The sequence below is a fragment of the Squalius cephalus genome (genome assembly GCF_949319135.1).
Source record: "Squalius cephalus genome assembly, chromosome: 10".
Classification (NCBI taxonomy): domain Eukaryota; kingdom Metazoa; phylum Chordata; class Actinopteri; order Cypriniformes; family Leuciscidae; genus Squalius; species Squalius cephalus.
This window is the reverse complement of record NC_137131.1, coordinates 28358972-28384446: the sequence shown is the minus strand read 5'-3', so window position 1 is coordinate 28384446 and position 25475 is coordinate 28358972. Positions and strand designations below refer to the sequence as shown.

Sequence of the window (25475 nt, the reverse complement as noted above, 5' to 3'; positions counted from 1 at the left end):
GCGGTGAAGGCGCTGTGCTGGACGGGACCAGCGGTGAAGGCGCTGTGCTGGACGGGACCAGCGGTGAAGGCGCTGTGCTGGACGGGACCAGCGGTGAAGGCGCTGTGCTGGACGGGACCAGCGGTGAAGGCGCTGTGCTGGACGGGACCAGCGGTGAAGGCTCTGTGCTGGACGGGACCAGCGGTGAAGGCTCTGTGCTGGACGGGACCAGCGGTGAAGGCGCTGTGCTGGACGGGACCAGCGGTGAAGGCGCTGTGCTGGACGGGACCAGCGGTGAAGGCGCTGTGCTGGACGGGACCAGCGGTGAAGGCGCTGTGCTGGACGGGACCAGCGGTGAAGGCGCTGTGCTGGACGGGACCAGCGGTGAAGGCGCTGTGCTGGACGGGACCAGCGGTGAAGGCGCTGTGCTGGACGGGACCAGCGGTGAAGGCGCTGTGCTGGACGGGACCAGCGGTGAAGGCGCTGTGCTGGACGGGACCAGCGGTGAAGGCGCTGTGCTGGACGGGACCAGCGGTGAAGGCGCTGTGCTGGACGGGACCAGCGGTGAAGGCTCTGTGCTGCACGGGACCAGCGGTGAAGGCTCTGTGCTGGACGGGACCAGCGGTGAAGGCTCTGTGCTGGACGGGACGTGAAGATCAGGTGTTGACCTTGCGTGCCTGGGGAGGAAGCTCTCTAGACATCTGGAGAGTGCCTCTCTCCAATCCAGACCGGAGAGATCGGGGAGCTCCCTCGGGTCAACCTCCTTAGCCCCCAGCCGGTAACACATCTTAATAGCCTCGTCTCCCAGAGAGCAAGAGACAGCGAGAGGAACAAAACCCCATGTGTACTGGAACAGATCGAAGCTCTCCAGGGCCAAGGCTGCGATCTGTCCAGCGAACTCCCGGATCAATCTGTTATGATCAGGCGAGATCCGTACTGCTGGATTCATAATTTTGGTCGGTCGTTCTGTTACGCTGAGGCAGGAATACAGCACAGAGAATCCAAATGCAAGTACTAAATTTAATGAAAACAAACAGGGTGAACAGCAGAACTCAGAACAAGGAACTCAGGAACGGTTACAAAGAACAGCAAACAACTTCAACGACCGACACCCAACAACTGAAGCACAGAGGTATATATACACAGACAAACAAGCTAAACAAGATAACAAGGGGGTGTGGTTAATCAGAAACACCTGGGATGACTAATAGACAAACAGGGAACCACTAAACATGACAGGACACAAAACTACATCGTGACAATTATATATATGCTTTAATCTCACATCATTTGTCCTCCTCACTGTTCATAATTGTGTGAAAAATTCAAAAATAGGTAACTTTTAGACTATTAATGTGGTCAAATGTCATACGGTCAAACGGAATTCACTTAAATTTATTTAAGACAATTGCATTTAAAATGATTAAAAATGTTTAAAAATGATCAAATTTTTCATTTGGCATATTTTTTCAAGTCTTAAGATAAGCATATTAAAGTATCAGTAAGATAGACCTTTAAGAAATGTCATTAGTATCTAAAACAAATTGTTCCGCAAAGACACATTTTCCCTATGTCATACGGAAAAACAAAGTTTGGAAACCATTTTGGAACTGAATATTAATGACTTAAGTCATGTGACATGTGATGACATCACTCAGAGGACCCCTGAAGACCAGCCAAGTTGAAGGTAAGTTTAAGATTTTGCTCCTAAATTTCAGGTAATTTCACCTTTTCCAAGTGTGTTATCACGTGTCACAGATTTGGGTGTCATATGGTCAAACGTCAAAAAAGGGTTTAATACATTAAAAATTTGAAAAAATATTGATTTACAGGTGAAATATAAAGTTTAAAAGTCAAGGTCAAGGGTAAAGGTGGAAGGAGGTGGCCAAGCAACTGCCTGTTATAAATGACAAAGCATGAAACTGTCATAAGGGCAAACAAAAAATGGCATACGGACAAACGATTTTACCGTATGACATGTTGTTATACCATATGACACAGAGCATTTCACTGAATTATTTAGTTATTTCTTAATTGTTTTATCACATACATAGTTTGTACAACTACTATGAATTAATATTAACATATATAATATATTTCTGCCTATTTCAAGCATTTTTTCACATTATTACAGATGCCTCTTTTTAGTAAGGAGAGGGGTGCACGTTTCTGTGCAAAGCTAAGGGCAGATCCTGCAGCTAGAGAGGAGAACCTAGCCAAGAGTAGGGAAAGGTATAACTGAGAGTATATGATACGTCTCAGATATACTCGTCTCAGAAATACTCGTCTCAGATGTACTCATCTCAGAAATACTTGTCTCAGAAATACTCGTCTCAGATATACTCGTCTGAGATATACTCGTCTCAGAAATACTCGTCTCAGATATACTCGTCTGAGATATACTCGTCTCAGAAATACTCGTCTCAGATATACTCGTCTCAGATATATACTCGTCTCAGAAATAATTGTCTGGCATACTTGTCTCAGATATACTCGTCTCAAATATACTTGTCTCGGAAATACTCGTCTCAGAAATAATTGTCTGGCATACTCATTTCAGATATACTCGTCTCAGAAATACTCGTCTGAGATATACTCGTTTCAGATATACTCGTCTCAGATATACTCGTCTGAGATATACTCGTCTCAGATATACTCGTCTCAGATATACTCGTCTCAGAAATAATTGTCTGGCATACTCGTCTCAGATGTACTCGTCTCAGATGTACTCGTCTCACTCGTCTTACTGTTGTAAATCTGACTGATATTGTCATGTATTACATATGGCACGTCCTATGTGTTCCTTGTACTGAAAGAGAGTTGAGTTGACTAAAAGAAATGTTCAAGTGTTGGGAAATATATTCTACTGTTAATAAAAGGTTCACTTGAGATGCCTTGTGTTTCTTTGAAATCATTCTGAATTGGCCTACATCAATTTATTACATTAAAAATGCAATGAAACATTGAAATTGTACTATGTCATACGGTAAAACAAAATATGTCATATGGTAAAACATTGAATTTTTAAATAAATAAAAATAAATACTTTGTTTGTTTACATGGTTCATGAAAATAATGGAGGAGAGCTAGTATGATCTATATATATATATATAACTTCAAGGCATTTTTGACTAATTTCTAGCAAAAAAATAGAACAAATGTCCATAGATGACATGCTGTAGTCGTTAAAAAACAAAATATCTAGTATTTGTGGTGTAGGTGTTTATATTTTGCAAATTGTTATAGAATACTTACAGATCAACTATTACATTCTTGGTTGTATTTAACCATGTCATGAATATAAAAATTGAATTTATTTCTAAAAATCACTTCGTTTTACCGTATGACATTTTCAAGGACTGTATACAAAGAAACACATTAAAATGTCATATATTGTTATTTTTTATAAAGGGCACTAATAAAAACAAAAAATATACACATAGATTTACACAAAAAATGCTATATTTAATTTGTCTTTTCATTTTTTTACTGTTTTGAAATTCTAAAAAGTCACTGACCCAAATGTAGAAATGTGGAAATACAGAAATAAATAAATGTAGGAATAAATAAATGTAGAAATAAATACATATATAAATATTTAAATAAATAAATATATAAATACATAAATATATAAATAAATGTATAAATACATATAGAAATGCATAAATAAATAAATAAATACATGTAAAAATACAGAAATAGCCATTTATATGACCAAAATGTATTTATTTTCACTATTATTTCTGCATTTATTTATTTATTTCTACTTTTATTTATTTATTTATTTATTTATTTTTCGTTCTGTCATTTTTAGTCCTTCATAAGATAGCACACGTACGTCTGGCCGACGTTGGCCCAACATCGAGCGTCGGCCTCCCTTCCTATAACATCGCAAAGGCGTCGGCCAGGCGTAGGCAGATCTCTTGTCAGTCAGTGCTCTATTTCCCAGCTCCGTTACGTCGGCTTTTGGTCGGCCCACTATACGGGAGGCCGATGTCGCGTTAAGTGCGCGTGAACTTTCAAGTCGCTTTCAAACCATAGACTGTAAAAAAATGAATATATTGTAAAATGTAATTAATTCCTGTGATCAAAACTGAATTTTCAGCATCACAGCTTCATATGATCCTTCAGAAATCATTCTAATATGATGATTTGACGCTCAAGAAACATTTATGATTATTACCAGCTTTCATTTTCTCAAAGGCGTAGCAGGATACCCAGGGCTTGGTTTACACCTATCACAATTTCTAGCCACTGGGGGACCATAGGCAGGCTAGGGGAACTCATATTAATGTTAAAAAACCTCATCTCTCTATAAATTACAGAAACGTCTGTCTGTCTGTGTGTGTGTCTGTTAACCACATATCTCTTGAACCGTTAGTCCGATGGATTTCAAACTTGACAGGTGTCTCGCTACGGTCACGAGTAAGTGCAGTGCCAAGTTTGACGTTGTTTGGATGAGAAATGCTAAAGATATCGTTAAATATATCATTTTTATAAGGTTGTGGTTTAAAAATAAACATTCTGACACTAGAGAGTTGTATCGGTCAAAGAAGCCCCAAGAAGGTTGTGGTTTAAAAATAAACATTCTAGGCGTTTCTCAATGTCAAGGAAGGATCCTCGGAAGCCAGAATTTCGAGGATGCTACGTCATCGACATCCGTTGAAGGACTGTTCCAATGTCGAGGATCCTCGGAATTTCCACCAAGGACTGAGTCCTTCGTTCGAAAAATATCCCATATACAGGAAAGGATGCATATGTGTAGCCTTCGCGCTCTTCACGCTCTCAAATCACCCACAATCCTATGCGCGCAGCTTTGCTATCTTGTTCAAAAAATTCAAAATGTTGGACGTTAACGGACTAACTGAGTCGGAGCATTATAAATGTAATTATTTTTTTAAAACAAATGTTTGGTAACGTAAATATATTTACATTTGAAAGCATATGATTTACGTTACCAAACATTTGTTTAAAAAAAATAATTACATCCATTATGTTATGGATCAAATTGACCTACACTGTTTAAACACACTTGACAGTCAAATAATCAATATGATTAAAAAGGAGTTTATTGATTTAAAAACGATTATATTGCCTGAGTGAACAGAACTGCGTCCATAGCAACGCTCTGTTTTTCATTTTCACTGACGTAATGACGCACTGACGTGCACTTGCTAGCCTGTTCCAGAGCCGTTGAAAAAACATCAGTAGAATGCTGAAGAGAAGCCTCGCCTAGCCTCTGAAGGAAGTGACTTGGAAGGACCAGTCCTGCCAAGGAAGTATCCTTGACATTGAGAAACACCTTCTGACACTAGAGAGTTGTATCGGTCAAAGAAGCCCCAAGAAGGTTGTGGTTTAAAAATAAACATTCTGACAATCTGTCAGCTACACTGTTTACTTCTGAATATTATAGTTTGGTTCCAAAACGTGATAAATCCATTTTGATTAATTGGAGTAAAAATGTGTTTTCTTTACCAAGAAACCAACAATTACTAAAAACACACACAAAAACTGATTTTGCACGGGCACTTTGCACTGCTCCCTGAATCGACACGCTTATTCATTTGTGGATGTTAACTGAATCTGTAAGTCAGCTATGCTGTTTCTGAATATTATATTTCATTCTGGTGCGCTTAACGTTATTGCTACTGTGTAATAGTAGCCTATGCTATTCACCAACTAAACATATCCTATTCAATGCGTTCACAGTCTCTTTCACGGGCATCATTTGTTGATTTCAAACTTGACAGGTGTCTCGCTACGGTCACGAGTAAGTGCAGTGCCAAGTTTTACGTTGTTTGGATGAGAAATGCTAAAGATATCGTTAAATATATCATTTTTAAAAGGTTGTGGTTTAAAAACATTCTGACATTAGAGAGTTGTATCGGTCAAAGAAGCCCCAAGAAGGTTGTGGTTTAAAAATAAACATTCTGACAATCTGTCAGCTACACTGTTTACTTCTGAATATTATAGTTTGGTTCCAAAACGTGATAAATCCATTTTGATTAATTGGAGTAAAAATGTGTTATCATTTGTAGTGGCCTATACACAAACTGTTTACTCAAGCGCAGCGTTTTCTCGGAGTTCACTGTGTGCTTTCTACCATGCACAAAAAAAAATGTCACTGAACTTTTGCTGTGTAATTGTAGCAATGAGCACTCAAACACACCAAACCAACAATTACTAAAAACACACACAAAAACTGATTTTGCACGGGCATTTTTTGCACTAGTCTATCTATAAATTACAGAAACGTCTGTCTGTCTGTGTGTCTGTCTGTCTGTGTGTCTGTGTGTGTGTGTGTGTGTTATTCGCATATCTCTCGAACCGTTAGTCCGATGGATTTCAAATTCGACAGGTGTCTTGCCACGGGCACGAGTAAGTGCAGTGCCAAGTTTGACGTTGTTTGGATGAGAAATACTAAAGATATCGTTAAAAATATCAGTAAAAGAAGCACTTAGTAGGTTGTGATTTAAAAATAAACATTCTGACATTAGAGGGTTGTATCATTCAAAGAAGCCCCAAGAAGGTTGTGGTTTAAAAATAAACATTCTGACATAAACAAGATGAAAACCACTATTTTCTGTTTCAAACTTTCACATAGCATCTTTAGGTTATAATAACGTAATTCAAATCCAGATTTTGATTTTCAAAGATTTATTATAAAAACTGATTATTTTTTCCCAAAAATGCAATAAATTCATGACACTTTTTTTTCAAAATGCAATTAATCCATTGAATCAATATAAAAGTTATTTTTTTATCATAATGAAACTGTTGAAATCAGCCATCGCTAAGAAATATCTCCTAAACTTTTTTGACGGCGTTTAGCTCACAAAAACTGATTTTGCACGGGCACTTTGCACTGCTCCCTGAATCAACGCGCTTATTCATTTGTGGATGTTAACTGAATCTGTAAGTCAGCTATGCTGTTTACTTCTGGATATTATATTTCATTCTGGTGCGCTTAACGTTATCGCTACTGTGTAATATTAGCCTATGCTATTCACCAACTCTCTCTTTCACGGGCATCATTTGTAGTAGCGTATTCACAAACTGCTCAAGCATAGCGTTTTCTTGGAGTTCACTGTGTGCTTTGTTACAATGAGCATTCAATCACACCAAACCAACAATTATTAAAAACACACACAAAAACTGATTTTGCACGGGCATTTTGCACTAGTAAAGTGAAATTTTCATGCCATGGGACCTTTAAGCGTTTTCTACCAGTTTTCTATGTGAGGAAAACGCTTAACTGTACATAGTAGTCTATTTTTAATTAGTATGGTGTTTACAGAGTTATCATTTATTTATTTTAATATCACTGTCTATGCGTTAAGTCACGTTCTGCGAGTGCAAATCTCTAAATTCAACTTTGGACTTGTATTTTACAGGGGACAAGTTCTCAAATTCACATCTTTATGCTCTCGAGTTTTGCCACTCTTTTACTTTCATAAATAACCTTCCTGATAATGTTCGGGGCTCAGACACACTCTCCCAATTTAAATCTAGACTAAAGACACATCTCTTTAGCCAAGCATTCAATTAACACATCTCATAATCTTGTTTTACAGTTAATATGTGATGAAATAGTAAAAGGTGCACATGATCATCTTTTGCCTGAAATAATATGAACTGCAGCTATGCTAATCTTTCTCCTGTTGCTTCCCTGTTTCTATCTCAGGATGCTCAGCAAGTTCACTAGAGATTATAGCAGCTCCAGTTTGGATCCAGCCTCACTTGTGAAGACTTCAGATGATGGCAACTATAGATGGACATAAAAAAACTGCCAGATATTAAGGTGGGGTAAGCGATATTTCAAAAACGCTGTTGGACACTGTTGATATTTGGAATGAACCCAAACAAACACACCCCTCTCTTCAATGCTCCACCTCCAAAACTCACCAGGTTGCCCAGTAGCCGCATCACATTATTGGTGTAAATAACTAATTTATGTTATTGCATGACCTGCTCAATAAAAGCGCAACACTAAGAACGTTTCAGGAAACACGTTATTAATTATGATAAGGGCTGGATTTCCCGAAACCTTCTTAACGCTACGTCGTTCCTAAGTTATACCTTAAGCTGTACCTTATCGTTAATACGTGTTTCCCGAAACGTTCTTAGTTAATTGTACCTTCTGTAAGTCATACGTTCGGATATTTCCCCACCAGTTAATCAAGTGTGACAACACCGGTAATACCATAATAGAAGTGACGCGCATGCGATGCAGCGTGCTCATTTTTCCAGGCGCGCAAATGCCACAGCGAGATGAAAACATCTCAACTTTTCAGAATGCCACAAGCGCACCGCAGGTCATGTGACAAGAACCAACCGATCAGCTTTGGCCTTTCCGTAACAACATGGAAAACTCGGCCGAACAGCTGATCATAGCTGTACAGGGCGAGTTTTTATTTCTCATCTCCATAAATATATCTAGTAGTAAAGCTAATGCAAGGGCTAGAAATCAATTAATCCTTTGCTGATACTTCCTCGTCATCACGGAGAGTGCAGTTCATGGTTGCATAGCAACGACAGATGCCACGGGAGTGCAAGTGCTTGTAGAAAGGAGAGAGTGCTTTCCACACGTTTTTAGACGCGATATGTGAACGGCCCCTAATTCAGGATAAACTGAGAATCTATTTGGTTTAAAATGGTTTTTGTTTTGTTTAAAATGAAGATCACGATAACATACATCAGAATAATGTTCCAATCTATTTAAAAAAAAGATACTCAATTGAATCATTAATTCAAACACTTTTAAAACCAATTAATTCAGTGTCTCATTCATAAACACCTGGGCTGGGTTTCCCGATAACGTTGTCTCTTAGCGTGCTACGAAGACTCTTAAGGTATAACTTAACTAAAGGTATACCATTTATAGGCGTGTTCCCCGAACCATACCTTAGAAAGCTTGCTAAAGATATTCCTTCTTACGTGTGACGTTACCCAGTGCTGCCCGTGGCGATGGTGCTGATATCGATGGCTCGAGAATCAATTATTCACTCGTTCAGGGGCTGCTTCACTGCGTTATGTGAGAAAGCGGTGTTCTTTATAAAAGAAGCAATTCAGAAATGTACGCGGGTTGGGTGAGAAAAAACACTGACATTATGGATTCGGATGGCAATAAAATCACAGACTTACCCCTGCCGTCTTTTAGAACAACTTTTTGCTGTATCGCTGCCATAGTTTGAGCAAACTCCCCACCACAATCATTCCCTTTAAATAGACTATTAAACCTATTAAACTATTAAATGGTTTGCCAGCTGATGTACCTTTGATTGTTGTTTTTAATTATATTATCCAGTGTAATGACAATTTTATTCTTAGCTTTAGTCCTAACTGCTTTTTCTCAATGTTTTTCACTCTGTTACAGGTTGCCAGGAAGAATCCTTCTCTACATTGTTGCTGTTCCTTTTTGATCCCTTTTCTCCTGGAGTTCTTTCTGGTGTCATTAAAATGTCTTAACTTGAATTGTCTGTTCATTATACTAGAGACAGTTACACACAAAATTAAGAAGATATTTTTCAATGTCATTATAGCCTACTTTTTTCATATTGGATAGTCAAGTAGCTCCAGGGCTGTATATATGTACATGGACATTGAGGGGGACAAGTCCTATAATTATACGTCAATAATAACAAGACAGCACGCTCAGTCTTACCAACGTTGGCAATTGACCCTTCGCAGGGAGCTTGATTGACAGGCGATTTAACCAATCATAATCCGCCATCCGCCATTTTGTCCGACAAAGCAGTCAGGAGAGATAGCAGATTAACATGGGAGAATTTGAACTTGAAAAATGGAATGTACTGACGCCTTTCCGCGGTTAAAACAACATTCCTTCTTATGTTCATTCATGTTTATTTGATGCTATAAATTAACTAGAAGGAAGAGATGATCGGTTCACGAGCAGCTTTAACTGATGCTCTACAGCGATCTGTCAGACACACTTAAGAGCCACAAAACGGTATGTATCGTTTAAATTTCTTTTAAAAAATGACCAAATTTGAAAGGTGAGACTTTGTTTAATATGTCTAATATCAAAAGTAACCGAAAAGTAACCTGGTCTGTCCTGTCTGTCAGCGTGTTGTCAGTCTCCTCTCTGCTTCGCGATGTATTTTTCACTGCGTGAGAACATGGTGTGGCATGAGAGCAGCGTCCCAGCAAACATGCCAGTGTGGGCCCACTGTGGGTAAGTGTGGGTTTTCTGTGGGACAGTGTGGGCAAGGGCAAACCCTTTCGGGCCCCATGTGGGCTTTCTGTGGGCAACCCACACGGGCCCCCAGTGGGTTAGCCCATGTGGGGCCCATAGCAGTTTTGCCCATTTGGGCCCCCATTAGGATTTACTGTGGGCAACCCACTGTGGGACTGCCCACAGAAAACCAACACGGGCCCCCAGTGGGTTAGCCCATGTGGGGCCCATAGCAGTTTTGCCCATTTGGGCCCCCATTAGGATTTACTGTGGGCAACCCACTGTGGGACTGCCAACAGAAAACCCACACGGGCCCCCAGTGGGTTAGCCCATGCGGGGCCCATAGCTGTTTTTCACTGTGGGGCCACCATGAGGGTTTACTGTGGGCAACCCACCATAACAGTACAGTTAAATCATTGTTTTTAACAATTAATCATTGTTAAATCATTGTCTTGATTAAGCTCAGGGTTAATCAAACTATTTTAACGATCCTGTAAAATGTCATAAATGTTATTTCATTCAACAGTCAATCCCATACTCCCAAACTGCACACAGTCAACAAGATAGCAAGACAAGTACTATCTTTACCTGTTTGCTTGTTGCAGCTGTTCCCAGACAGACTGATAAAGTCAGACAGACCACCCAGTTAACACAGAACATTCCCCTAACGTTAGTTTTTGGTTCCCGTTTGGTTATTTTTTTGGGAACCAAATACTAACGTTAGGGGAAAATTCTTTTTTGGTTTTATTTTTATGTAACCATAAAATAGTGTTCCCAGAACATTGCTGGGTGGTTACTTTTAAATAACCTAAAAATAACTTATAAAGAACGTTTCCTAATGGTTATTTTTAAGTTATTATTTTGCAACCATAAAATAACGTTCCCAGAACGTTGCAGGGTGGTTATTTTTTGAATAACCTTAAAGTAACTTATAGAGAACGTTCCCTAATGGATATTTTTAAGTTATTATGTTGCATAATTGATCTCACTGAGGTTATAATTAAACAGGTTTTATTAAAATAGGAACAAATGGAACAAACCAAAGTTTTCAAGATATTTTATCTGATTATCAAATAATTCCCTCCATCAATTCTATGTTTATGTAAATGCTGCGTGACTTTTACGTGTTTTGGTGCGTGTCCACTACAGCGGCAAAAGTCCGCTCAGTGCCGCTGGCAACGCTATAACGCCTCCGCTCTGGGGTGTGTCTGTTGCGAGTGTGTTTAATCTAAGTTTTTTTTCAACACACGGACAGTATAATCATCAGCGATGCACGCGATTACATTTAGAAATAGACAAGCTTTGTTTCCAAATGCACCAAGCAAAGATATCCTTTCAATTTTATAAACTTTTATAAACCCAGCCAATGTAATCACAATGAACACATACAAAATAAAATATTTAACATACATAACAACTGCAAAGCGTCTAATTTGTAAACAAAATGATTTACGCACTAAATCCAGCATAAACTCCGGCACAATTAGCATATTCTTAAACTCTCAAAACAGACGTCACATCCCGAACCTCACAGCAATTGGCTGCCGACCGCGTTTTTCGCTTGATATTTGCATAAAGTCGAGAACTGCCCAACCTTTTGACGCTCTCGGTCGCTCTCAACGCTTTCTCCGGTCCGCTGTCAATCCCAAAATGCAATGCGCGAGCGTGAAGCTCGACTTCCATAGGAATGAATTGAAAACGCTCGCTCCGCTCCGCTCGCACCGCGCCAGTGGACACGCACCGTAATGGGCGCTCGCCGCTCGCGCTGAACAGTCGAGCCGCATTTGAACTGGAGCTGAGGGCGTTACCATGGAAACGGGACGGCAGCTCAACTGACAATCAGCGAAAATCCGTCTCTCACTGTTGTTTTCACTACTTTCAGGTAAGTTTAGTCCCCAAACTTACACAAATAGTACACAAATGCTTCTGACACATTCTTTCATGTAAATGACACGCTTCCGTTGAATATTTACTTTATAGAAATGATTTAGTGTCTTCAGGAAAAGTCCGCTAGCATCTCATCCGTTAAGTCAGTGGTTCTCAATTCCAGTCCTCGTGACCCACTGCTCTGCACATTTTGTATGTCTCCCTTATTTAACACACCTGAACCAGATCATCAGCTCGTTAGGAGAGACTCCATGAACTGAAATGAGTGTCAGATAAGAGAGACATACAAAATGTGCAGAGCAGTGGGTCACGAGGACTGGAATTGAGAACCACTGCGTTAAGTTAACAGTAGCAGCTAACTGTTACTAACGTTAGCTAGAGGCAAGTTAACTTGTGCTGTAATTTAGGCTTTTAATCACATTGTATGTGTACAGTATATGAGAGATTTTGATAGTATTGTAAAGGTTTTGCTGGCAATTTCCAAATGTGTGAATGAAAGTAAACTAATTTATTTAACTTAAAAATATTCACTGGACGGTTAATTCGAGATGGTGCTCGATGCAGAGCCAAATGGGAGGAGCTAGAGCTCCAGCTCCTCCCCTCGCTGGAGCTCCAGCTCCACCTTGCTAAATTTAGTGAGCGGGGATTCGCTGCAGCGTCAAATGGGAGGAGCTAGAGCTCTAGCTCACTGTTGCTGGATCTAGTGCGAGTTCAACCGTGATGGAAGGACAAGTTTGTTTTGATGCATACATCATATTGTATTTTTCTCTAATATTTGTCGTGATTATGATTAAATATTTATCGTTTCTGTGACTAAACGCGTAAACACCCAGCAAACACAAAACGTTTTTACAACGTTTCACAACGTTGTTTTTAGGTTGCAATTAGGTAATGTTGCAGTGCAACGTTTTAAAAACGTTTAAGAAACCACACCTAAAATAAAAAAAAGAATGTAACCAAAATAAAACGTTTTAGAAACGTTGTGAAAATACCAACCAGGTATGTTTTCTTTAGGTAGTCAAAAAAACGTAAATATCACGTTTGTCTACTACGAAAACAAAACCAGACCAAAATGCAACTTTGGCGAGACGTTTTATTTAGGTGTTAAAATAACGTAGTCTGCACGTTGAAATAGGTTTTAAAAGAAACGCCACGACAGTATTAATACAACCATGCCAAATCTCCAATGGTGCGTTCTCCCAGCAAACACAAAACGTTTTTACCGTTTCACGTTGTTTTTTGGTTGCAATTAGGTAATGTTGCAGTTTTAAAAACGTTTAAGAAACCACACCTAAAATAAAAAAAATAATGTAACCAAAATAAAACGTTTTAGAAACGTTGTGAAAATACCAACCAGGTATGTTTTCTTTAGGTAGTCAAAAAAACGTAAATATCACGTTCGTCTACTACGAAAACAAAACCAGACCAAAATGCAACTTTGGCGAGACGTTTTATTTAGGTGTTAAAAAAACGTAGTCTGCACGTTGAAATAGGTTTTAAAAGAAACGTCACGACAGTATTAATACAACCATGCCAAATCTCCAATGGTAGGCTACGTTCTGTTTGTGTATAAAATACATTTTAACATTAAAGCGATTCTTCATTGATCGAGTAGCCTAACAGACGAGACTGCTGTAGGCAGCCTGAATATCAAGTATCAAAAGGACTTAGAGGTGATATGTGAATGCTTACTCTCAGTCGTCTCTTCTCATTTAATAGCCTATAAACTTTTGGAAAAATGTTAATGTCCTTGCATTCATGCAGCCTGCGGGTGACGCTCTAATGATGATTGACATACTTTATGAAAATATGTTCATAATTATATCATGTAGTTTTTGCTATTTTCGTTTACCTCGTTTACCATTTCTAAAGGTAGACATATATTATGTTATAATGTAGCCTATTATATATGATTTGAAACATTGTTTTACATTTTTAATGCTTTCATCCCATACACAAAAGAAATATATTTGAAATATATTTTCAGTATATATTTTGGAATATATGCAAATATTTGAAATTGGCCCAATAAATATATTTCACACTTAACATCATATATTTTTGTTATATTTCAGAATATATTTCAATGTATTTGGAATATATGCCACATATATTTTGACACTTTTGGGGACCCATACAGAAAAAAATACATTGAAATATATTCTGAAATATAACAAAAATATATGATGTTAAGTGTGAAATATATTTATTGGGCCAATTTCAAATATTTGCATATATTCCAAAATACTGAAAATATATTTATTTTGTGTATGGGATATTTTCATTCAATTTACAGTTTGCGATGGCCACAGGCCTACTATCCACTTAATAATATATCAGGTTTCATGATATTTTAGCTGATTATCAAATAATTCATTCCATCAATCTAAACGTAAATGCTGCGTGACTTTTACGTATTTTAATGGGTGCGCGCGCTGAACATTCAAGCCGCATTTGAACTGGAGCGGAGGGCGTTACCATGGAAACGAGGCAGCAGCTCAACCGACAATCAGCGAAACTCCGTCTATCACTGTTGTTTTAACAACTTTAAGGTAAGTTTAGTACATAAAATTACACAAATAGTACATACAAATGTTTCTGAGACTTTCTTTCATGTAAATCACTCGCTTTCGTTGAATATTTACTTAATAGAAATGGTTTAGTGTCTTCGAAAAAGTCCGTTAGCATCTAACTAACTTTAGCTAGTTAACGTTAGAGGTAACGTTAGGTTGACTAGACTTGAGCTGTAAGTTTGGGCTTTTAATCACTTATGTGTAGATGAGATATTTTTGTAAAGGTTTTGCTGACAATTGGTCAATGGATGAATGGGAATAAGCTAATTTATTTATATAAAAGTATGCACTGTATGGTTAATTCATAGTTATCATGTGACGTCACGTCGCACCATTACGCCCACCTGGAGGGCAAACTAAGGCTTTCCTCCACTGCCCAGTCATTTTGATCAGGTTTGTAGTTAGTATTAATGTAGTAAAACAGTGTTATTAAAATATCAAATTAAATATCGTTAGCCTCATAGCATAATTGCCTATAAGTCATATTTCAATGTCTTTGGAAAACCAGAAGAAACAAAAAATGACTTAGGCAATTGTGCTATGAGGCTAACGATATATAGCCTACCGCTTATTCATGATGCATACTGAAGCAGATGAACAGAGAACAAATTATTTACAACAAAATAATATTGTTTGTCTTCTCCCCTTTACAGTATTGTTTGCCATCTAGTTCTGATCACAGAGTTTATCTCCAAACCCAATTAAGCAGACCTGAGCAGCTGATCCAGGATCACCAGAAACTCTGCAGGACTTTGGTCTCAGTGTTCCAGTGTTCAGGTGTCCCAGTGTTGTAAGTTCAGAACATATTGCAGGAGATCTCAACATTGTCTCTCAAGGTCCACTTACATGCAGAGCTTTACTCCAACCTAGTCCAGCACACCTGAACAAGCTAATCAAGGTGCATAACTCTGGGTGCATATCACTCAGGTCTCTATCTCAGTAGTCAGTGGCCGTCTTTATCACAAAATCCTTACAGTGCACTGAAACATTCGCTCCCTAAAAACTCACTATGTTATCGGAAATTCTGAAGCACAAAACTTTATCACATGAGACAGTTCGCTACAAAATGACATGTGATAGGTGATTTTAAAACACAAACCAATATTATATTTCAGCATAAACATAACATCTCTAGACAGGTAATGTCTAATCAAGCAAACATTTACAATTTATTTATGACTGAAATCTTCCACAAGTATGTAGAGGGAAAACTCAAGTGTATACTTCACATTTTGGACAACCATTGTTTTTTTACATTTACATTTTGGTTATTGTTTTCTTTCTCACTTTAGATGCTGGAGAAAAAACAGCCAGGCTAAAGCATTCCAAGTGGAAACTTCTGTTGTGGCTCAATAATCCAGGATTGGGATGGTGGAAGGAAGGAGCAGATCAGAGATCAGGAAGAGATACTCGTGCCCCTGAGGAACTGATTCACCTAATGCGTCAAATTTAACCAAACATTTTCATCACTCACCTTCATGTCGTTGCAAACCTGTAAGACTTTCGTTCATCTTTGAAACACAAATGTAGATCTTTTTAATGAAATCAGAGCTTTCTGGCCCTCCATTTCACAGTTTATGCAACTACAACTTTCAAGCTTCAGAAAGGTAGTAAAGACATTATAACAATAATCAATATGACTCCAGTGGTTTAACCTCAACTTTATGAAGTGAAGTAAATGCTGTGTGTGTGCAAAAAAACCCATTGCATCTTTATTCACAAAATATACGTCTCTGACACGTGTTCACGGAGCACCACAATTCATCAGTGTTGTGTTGGCGAGAGAGCCAGCGATCTCATGGCGCAACATGCGTTGGAGATACATAATTTGTGAATAAAGATGTAATTGTATGCGCACATAAGGTATCTGTTAAAAATATCTTCATTTGTGTTCTCCACAAAAGTCTTATGGGTTTGGAGCGACATGAGGGTAGGTAATTAATGACAGAATTTACATTTTTGTGTGAACTATCCCTTTACTGTTTTCTAATGTGGTTATAATTGGCCATTGTTCTGTTTTATAAACATTTTCAATATTTTAAAGATTTATTGTTTTGAAAAAAATGTTTATACAGAAAAGATAGATTAATTTGATCAAAAGTTGCAGTAAAAACTTTTAAATTGTTTTAAAAAAATTATGTTTAAAATAAATGTTGCTCTTACTGAAAACTGTATCATAGTTTCCACAAAAATATGAAGCCGTACAACTGATAATAATCATAAATGTTATATATATATATATATATATATATATATATATATATAATAGATTGTATCATTATTTATTCTAGAATTAGTAATACATTACAGAAATGCACTCATTAATTAAAATTAATCATATATCAATCATATTGTGTTATTAATCAATAAATTCTAAAGAATTTGATTAACTTTTATGTTTTGTGTCCAGTGATTTTTCAATGTTTTTAACGGGTCCCAGAAAGAATTGTGTTTATAGCCCACTGGATCGATTACTCTTCACACTGGATTCTTTGAAGACGGACGTGGCAGCAGTTGCAAACACTTACAGGCTACATCCAAGGATGGAAACATCTCAGGTTTTAGTGATTAACACGTTCTTTCAGTGAATTTTTCGGGTGAACGTGGTAAAAACCAATAGGGAAAAAAGTACCACATGAGACGTGATATTTGACATTTTGAAAATGTTGAACATGAGTCATGACGCATATCGTCGAAGCAACGTTAAAAAAAACAACGTTTTTTTTACAAAATATTTCATCAATGGTGTGAAAATACGTATTTATAACGTTAAAAAAAGTTTCAGCCACGTGGTGAAAATACGTGTTTATAACGTTTAAAGAATGTTTCAGCCACGTTGTGAAAATACGTGTTTATAACGTTTAAAAAATGTTTCAGCCACGTTGTGAAAATACGTGTTTATAACGTTTAAAAAACCCGACATCTGTCGTATTAAATACGTAGGATAAAAACGTTGTGACAACTTTTTCACGACGTGAAAAAAACGTTTTTGCAACGTTTTTGTGTTTGCTGGGCACCTAATAAGAACATTGCTCACACTGTGTGTGTGTGTGTGTGTTTCTAAAAACGGTTGAAACTTTTTATCTATGTATTATTTTATCTTTATAACGGTTTCGTTGTTTTCCTCACTTTTAAAGCTGCTTTGGACAAAAGCGTCTGCTATTATTATCTAAATTACTAGACTTAAAAGGCAATGTGAAAGCTTAGATAGTGCACCCCTATTTATTTTTTGTCCACCGCATTTACGTGTGTGTTATTTGTGAATTAATCTAAATCATCTGATTTCTGTTGAGTTGTTCAGTGTTATGATACTGTACACAGCCTATTAATATATAATGAAAATGCTTTATTTTTTTTAGACACATTTATTATCATTAGCCTACTTTTGCCGGTGCTTGATGCTTGAACTGCACACAGGATTGATTAACGTGCGATATTAGTCATTGCTTAAATGAATGACTAACGTTAAAAATATTTAGTCTATCGTAGATGGCCTACATTTAATGACATAAGGCCTATTTAAGTAGCCTAGTATCCAGCTCTTTACATTAGATAGACGAGTTAGCATTTTAATAACCTAATACCAAAATAAAGTTTAAATTAAGATGCTATAACCATAGGCTATGCTATTTCTATATAGCATTAGGCCTTATTCCACAAAGGACTGTTTATAAGGTGATAATCCGTTATACATGTAGCCTAATAGGCTGAAGATTTTTGTATCTTCTGTTATAAAGACGAAGATTGACATTTCGTTAATGAAAAAATAAATAAATAAAAAATAAAATAAGAACATATTGTAAAAAATGAACAACTGTTTTTGTTTAATTATATCTAGGCAATGAAGATAGCCTATTAACAAATATACATTTTAATATATTATATAAAAACATTATAGGACTATATAAAATATATTTAAAAATAGGGCCTCACTGATTAATTTTGCCTGGGGTTTATTTATATGTGGAAATAAATCTGATATTGGATGTGCATTTTGGACCTGCTGTGTGCGGACAGATCGTACATTCTGGCAATGTCGTAGGCTACGTCATTAACGTGATAGGCCATTTCTTTAAGCTTTTTCCTTCTCCATATCTTCCCAAGAAACTGTGGCAGATCGCTAAAATGCAAACGCATATCAAGCTGATCTTTTCTCTCTCTTTTGCTATTTATCTTGGCCTCACTGTAGAAGTAACCATGGCAACTGATAGAGTTACCACCTAAAATGGCGGCGCCTTCCCGGAATGCAACGCTGCGGGAAAAGATCGTGACGTAACTCTTTGATAGCGAGAAAGTTAACCTGCGCATGCGCGGCCCCTCCCACTAAATCCAGCGAGGGGAGGAGCTGGAGCTCCAGCGAGGGGAGGAGCTGGAGCTCTAGCTCCTCCCATTTGGCTCTGCATCGAGTACCACTTGGTTAATTCATTGATTTCACGTGACGTCACATGGAACGCCCACCTGGAGGGCAAATGAAAGGAGTGCTATAATGCCAGTTGTGCCTAGTATTAACATGAATGGGCAATTCCACGCAAAACTGTCACATCCATAACGCCAACACAATGCCATGGTATTTAGTTGCCGTTATGGATGTGACAGTTTTGCGCGGAATTGCCCGAATATACAATACAGTAGCCTAGTTTGAACCAGTTTAAGATTCCTATTAATTCATTTTATACTCGTATGGCCAACTCTCTCATTATTAATAAATGGTAACACTTTATAATAAGGTTTCATTTTGTTAGCTTTAGTTAACATGAACCAACAATTAGTGAACAATTACTCCTACAGCATTTATTAATCTTAAAGTTAAGATCAACATTAAATACTTGTGACGAGCGTCCTCAAGGAAATCAGCGTCGCCCTGGTAACAAACACCGAACACCTGCACATCCTCACAGCGGGCTGATCGGTCACAGCTGCAGCTCATTAATTAACTGCTACAAAAGCAGCACGCGCTGAGCAGACAGATAGACTCTGGTCTCGAGCTGAATGAATTGCTGGTCTAACCTTTCTCTCGTTTTCCTCCAGAAAGCAGCGAGTGACCGACAGCCCATCACTTTTGGAGCACGTTTGGACACCCACTTTCGTTTGGATTAAACACTGAAGAGCACTTGGAGCACCAGCCATCACGCACCGGATCACCGTCTTCCTGCACCTTTTATTTCACTGTAAATAAAATCCACCCTCCGGGGCCTTTGCACTAAACCTGCCTTGTCGTGTGATTCTTCACCCCGTGACAGTGGTGGAGAATGCGGGCAAGAGTGTGAGGAATCACCGGCAAGTTCACCGCCCCAATATCTTAATTTTTTCTTTTTTCCCCTTTGTGCACTGCAGGACACGGAAAGCGGCACGCTTGATCCCCGTCATGGAGGAGGTTCTACAACGCCTCGCGGAGGTAAGCATCCGCCAGCAACAAATTGTGGAACATCTCGCCACCCGCCAGGGTAGGACGGAGGAAGAACTAACCGCCATCCGTGCCTCCGCCGCCCAGCGCGTTCCGCTACCTGACCCTCGTGCTCAAGCCACCCGCCTGCTGCCGAAGATGACGGCTGATGATGATGTAGAAGCTTTTCTGCGAGTCTTTGAAACTACAGCCCGATGTGAAGCATGGCCAGAGGACGATTGGGCACGCGCGCTGGCACCTCTTCTAACTGGAGAAGCCCAACGGGCTTATTTTTCACTTCCCCATGAGATCGCCGAAGATTATAATGAAGTCAAGCGTGAAATCCTGGCAAGACTCGGCCTCTCATCCATCTGTGCCGCCCAACAGTTTCACGAGTGGGAATTCAAGTCCCGCGTGCCAGCCCGTGCCCAAGCCGCGGAACTCAGCCGCATCGCGCATCACTGGCTATTAGAAGGAAATCCCTCGGCTGCTCAGGTAGCGGAACGGGTGGTGGTCGATCGCCTCCTCCGCGCTCTTCCCCGTCCGATTCGTCAAGCGGTTGGAATGAGAAATCCCTGCAACACTCTGGAACTAGTGGAGGCGATCGAGCTGGCGGATGCCATCCATCACCGCGAGGCTGGGGATCGAGCGTTGCCGTTTCCCCGGAGGGTGGTCCAGAAGGCACCTCACGTCCAGTCAGCAGGCCGACGGTTTCCCCGCCGCGAGACGAGCCCATGCCCAGCGCCGAACCCGTAACACCACCGCGTGCGTGGCTGGCAGGCTGCATCGTCCATCAGCGTGTACCATCGGGAGCCCCTGAAGCGGACGTGGTCGTGGAAGGGAGACGTTTCCGGGCCTTACTGGACTCAGGCAGTGCGGTCACCCTTATCCAGTCCCGGGTGTGTCCCCTTCGAGGCGGTGAGAAGAGTTTTCTGCCGATTACCTGTGTACACGGAGACACTCGCCAAGTACCGGCCCGCAGAATCACCATAGCGTCACGACAAGGCACCTGGCCGGTGGAGGCTGGCTTGATGAAGGACCTGCCGGTGGCCGTACTGCTTGGGAGAGACTGGCCGGGCTTCGAACGACTGCTCACCGCCGCTACTCAGCCTGCCAGCCCAGAGGGAAACCGTCGAAGACGGAAGCGGCCGCGTGGACCTCGCCGCAGACCAGCCCTTCTTGCCTCCGACAGCGGGAGAGATGGTGAGTCCCCCTCCCAATCTTCTAATCCTTTCTTTGATGTGTACCAACAGGCTGCGGGAGGGGGCTCATTCGCCAAAGAACAACGGGAGGACGAACGTTTGAAGCACTGTTGGTCCCAGGTCCGGATGGTCGATGGAAACGACGTCCTCCCACGGCCCCATCCTCTCCCGCATTTTGTCGTCGAGAATGGCCTGCTGTACTGTGTCGCACAGCGGAGGGGGGAGGAGAAAAAACTACTGGTGGTTCCCCGAGCCAAGACCAAAACCATCCTGGAGCTGGCCCATTCCCACCCCATGGCAGGACACCTCGGGGCAGCCAACACCACCCAGCGCATCCGTGACCGTTTCCTCTGGCCTGGCCTGGAGGCCGAAGTGAAACGGTTTTGTCAAGCCTGCCCGACCTGCCAGGTCACGTCGCCCAGGACTCCTCCCCCCAGCCCGCTCATCCCGCTGCCCATCATCGAGGTGCCCTTCGAGCGGATCGGAATGGACATAGTGGGGCCGTTGCCAAAGTCTGCCCGGGGACACGAGCACATCCTGGTGATCGTCGACTATGCCACCCGGTACCCAGAAGCAGTTCCCTTACGCAAAGCCACCGCGAAGTCCATCGCCCAGGAGCTGTTTCTGTTGGCCAGCCGAGTCGGCATCCCCGCGGAGATACTGACTGACCAGGGAACACCGTTCATGTCCCGGCTAATGGCAGATCTCTGCAGGCTGCTGCGGGTGAAGCAGTTGAGGACCACGGTCTATCATCCCCAGACGGACGGGCTGGTGGAGAGGTTCAACCAGACCCTTAAGCAGATGCTGAGACGCGTGGTGGCGGAGGATAAGCGGGATTGGGACCTTATGATTCCCTACGTACTCTTCGGGATCCGCGAAGTACCCCAGGCCTCAACTGGCTTCACCCCCTTTGAGCTCCTGTTCGGCCGCCAACCACGTGGGCTCCTCGACATCGCCAGGGAAGCTTGGGAGCAGCAGCCTGCCCCTCATCGCACCGTCATCGAGCATGTACGACAAATGAGAGAGAGAATCGATCGAGTGATGCCATTAGTCCGGGAACACCTCAGCAAAGCCCAACAAGCCCAGCAACGCCATTACGACCGGGCAGCCCAACCACGGGAGTTCCAGCCGGGAGACCGCGTCATGGTCCTGGTCCCCAGCTCTGCCTGCAAGTTCCTGGCTTCTTGGAAGGGTCCATACACGGTGTTAGAAAGAATCGGGCCAGTCACCTACCGTCTAAGGCAACCTGGTCGACGCCAGACAGAGCAACTCTACCATATTAACCTCCTAAAGAAGTGGGTGGGGACCCGGGACCAAGTGGCGGCCCTCAGTCTCACCGATCCCGTGGTTGTAGACGTCAACCCCCATCTTTCGGCTGCCCAGAAGGCGGAGCTGCAACACCTGGTCAGTCAGTTCCAGGATGTGTTCTCGACCCAGCCCGGGCAGACCAACGTAGTCCAGCACGACGTCAGGACACCCCCAGGAGTCGTCGTCCGGCAACGGCCCTACCGTGTCCCGGAAGCTCGTCGGCAGGCTATTGAGGAGGAAATCCAACAAATGCTAAAGTTGGGGGTAATAGAACCATCCCGGAGCCCGTGGTCCAGCCCCATTGTAATGGTTCCAAAGCCGGATGGCACCCTCCGCTTCTGCAACGACTTCCGCCGCCTGAACGAAGTCTCCGAATTCGACGGGTACCCCATGCCTCGGGTCGATGAGCTGCTGGACCGTTTGGGAAGGGCCCGGTACATCAGCACCTTGGACCTCACCAAAGGCTATTGGCAGGTACCACTCTCTGAAAATGCTAAACCCAAAACTGCTTTCTCAACCCCCAGTGGCCACTGGCAATACCGGACCCTTCCCTTCGGCCTGCACGGGGCCCCCGCAACCTTCCAAAGAATGATTGACATCATCCTGCGGCCCCATCAAGCCTATGCAGCCGCCTACATCGATGACGTCGTGATCCACTCCGAGGCATGGGGAGAACATCTGGAGCGTCTGCGGAGGGTGCTTTCGGAGCTCCGGCGGGCTGGACTCACCGCCAACCCCCGAAAATGTCATCTAGCTCTCTCTGAAGCCAAGTACCTGGGTTTCCGTGTCGGACGGGGCCTGATACAACCCCAGGAAAAGAAAGTAGAGGCCATCCACTCCGCCCCGAGACCCCAGACAAAGACCCAGGTACGAGCTTTCTTGGGGTTGGCAGGGTATTACCGGTGTTTTATCCCCAACTTCTCCTCTTTAGCCGCCCCTCTGACAGACCTGACCAGGAAGGGGCAGCCGGAGAAAGTATGCTGGACCCCAGAGGTGGAGGAGGCCTTCGCCCGGGTCAAAGAAGCACTGACGTCGTCACCGGTACTCCGCGCTCCAGACTTTAGCTGCCCCTTCCTGCTGCAGACGGATGCCTCCGACACGGGACTGGGAGCCGTCCTGTCCCAGGTCCAGGAAGGTGAGGAGCATCCGATCATCTACATCAGCAGGAAGCTGTCCCCGGCCGAGAGGAAGTACGCCGCCGTCGAGAGGGAGGCCCTGGCCATCAAGTGGGCAGTCCTGGAGCTCCGGTACTACCTCCTAGGCCGCAAGTTCACCCTGGTCACCGACCATGCGCCTCTCCAGTGGATGGCCCGCGCCAAGGACACCAACGCCAGGGTGACTCGCTGGTTCCTAGCGCTCCAGGACTTCCACTTCGAGGTACGACATCGGGCCGGGGCCGCCAACGCGAACGCTGATGGCCTCTCACGGATATGGACAGCTTATGCAGGTCTGTCAGGGGTCATTCCCCACCCTCCCCTTATTTCACCCCTACTATCTCCATACGTTCACAGGACCAGAACGACGCTTAGGGGGGGGGGAATGTGACGAGCGTCCTCAAGGAAATCAGCGTCGCCCTGGTAACAAACACCGAACACCTGCACATCCTCACAGCGGGCTGATCGGTCACAGCTGCAGCTCATTAATTAACTGCTACAAAAGCAGCACGCGCTGAGCAGACAGATAGACTCTGGTCTCGAGCTGAATGAATTGCTGGTCTAACCTTTCTCTCGTTTTCCTCCAGAAAGCAGCGAGTGACCGACAGCCCATCACTTTTGGAGCACGTTTGGACACCCACTTTCGTTTGGATTAAACACTGAAGAGCACTTGGAGCACCAGCCATCACGCACCGGATCACCGTCTTCCTGCACCTTTTATTTCACTGTAAATAAAATCCACCCTCCGGGGCCTTTGCACTAAACCTGCCTTGTCGTGTGATTCTTCACCCCGTGACATACTGTATTTGAAATGTTGTTTGTCCTCTCTCTTTTCAGTATTTATTGCAATCTAATCCTGATTGCAGAATTGAGCTCCAACCCCAGTTAAGCAGACCTGAACCAGTTGATCGAGGTCTTCAGGATCAGCAGACACTACAGACAGGCTGGAGCTAAACTCCTCCATGACCAGGACTGGACACCACTGCTGTAAGTGATCGATCTAGTCATGTTCCGAACATTTTGCAGGTGATCTCAGCTCTGGCCCTTGAGGACCAATGTCCTGCAGACTTTAGCACCAACCCTGGTCCAGCACGCCTGGACAAGCTAATCAAGCTCTTTTGGTTAAAAGAGCAAGTGAGATTGATCAGGTCTGAACATAAACTGCAAGACAGTGCACTTCGAGGACCAGAGATTGACTATTAATTAGTCAATAATCACTGATGAAAAAATAATCGTTTTTATTTGTATAGATTTATGTAATATTTGACTAATATTCAGTTGTCTTCTCTCTTTTTTCCTTAATTGTGATGTGTCTCAAACAGCTAAATAAACCCAAAAGAGCCACTCAGGCACAGGTCACTCTTTTTCTGTGTAAGTACTCGTTTGACCGTCAGACACATTCCCTCTATTTAAAAAAAAAAAAAAAAACATATTCAGGCTGCAAGTTAAATCTATCAATGATTTATTGATAAAGACATTAAAAGGTTTGTTCTTCATGTTGTTCCAAACATGTATTATTTACTTTTTTCTGTGGAATGCAAAAGAAGATTATGTTTAATCTGTTTTGTTCATACAATGAAAATCTCATTGGATCCCATTGACTTTTTGAGTCATTTTTCAAAATATCATCTTCCACAGAAGAAATCATGCAGGTTTGGAATGACATGAGTGTGAGTACAAGTTGACAAAATTATTCTTTACGTTGTGTTGATAATTTTAATAAATTGTTCTCATGCTCTTATTTCATCATGCCCTCAGTTGGTTCACTCTCTGTATGTTTCTCTTTCAACAACA

At 41.8% G+C, this 25475-nt stretch overlaps 1 protein-coding gene and 1 long non-coding RNA gene across 5 annotated transcripts in view; one reads left to right on the top strand and one right to left on the bottom strand.

The window, feature by feature from the left end:
• The window catches only part of LOC307165198 (inactive rhomboid protein 2-like), a 211471-nt gene that overhangs the window by 23941 nt on the left and 162055 nt on the right, over positions 1-25475 (bottom strand). The gene's annotated exons all lie outside the window — the stretch shown is intronic.
• On the top strand, positions 11993-25052 carry LOC307165211. The gene is made up of 3 exons (XR_013822444.1): positions 11993-12056; positions 24621-24668; positions 25004-25052. It is a non-coding gene; the product is annotated as an uncharacterized lncRNA (long non-coding RNA).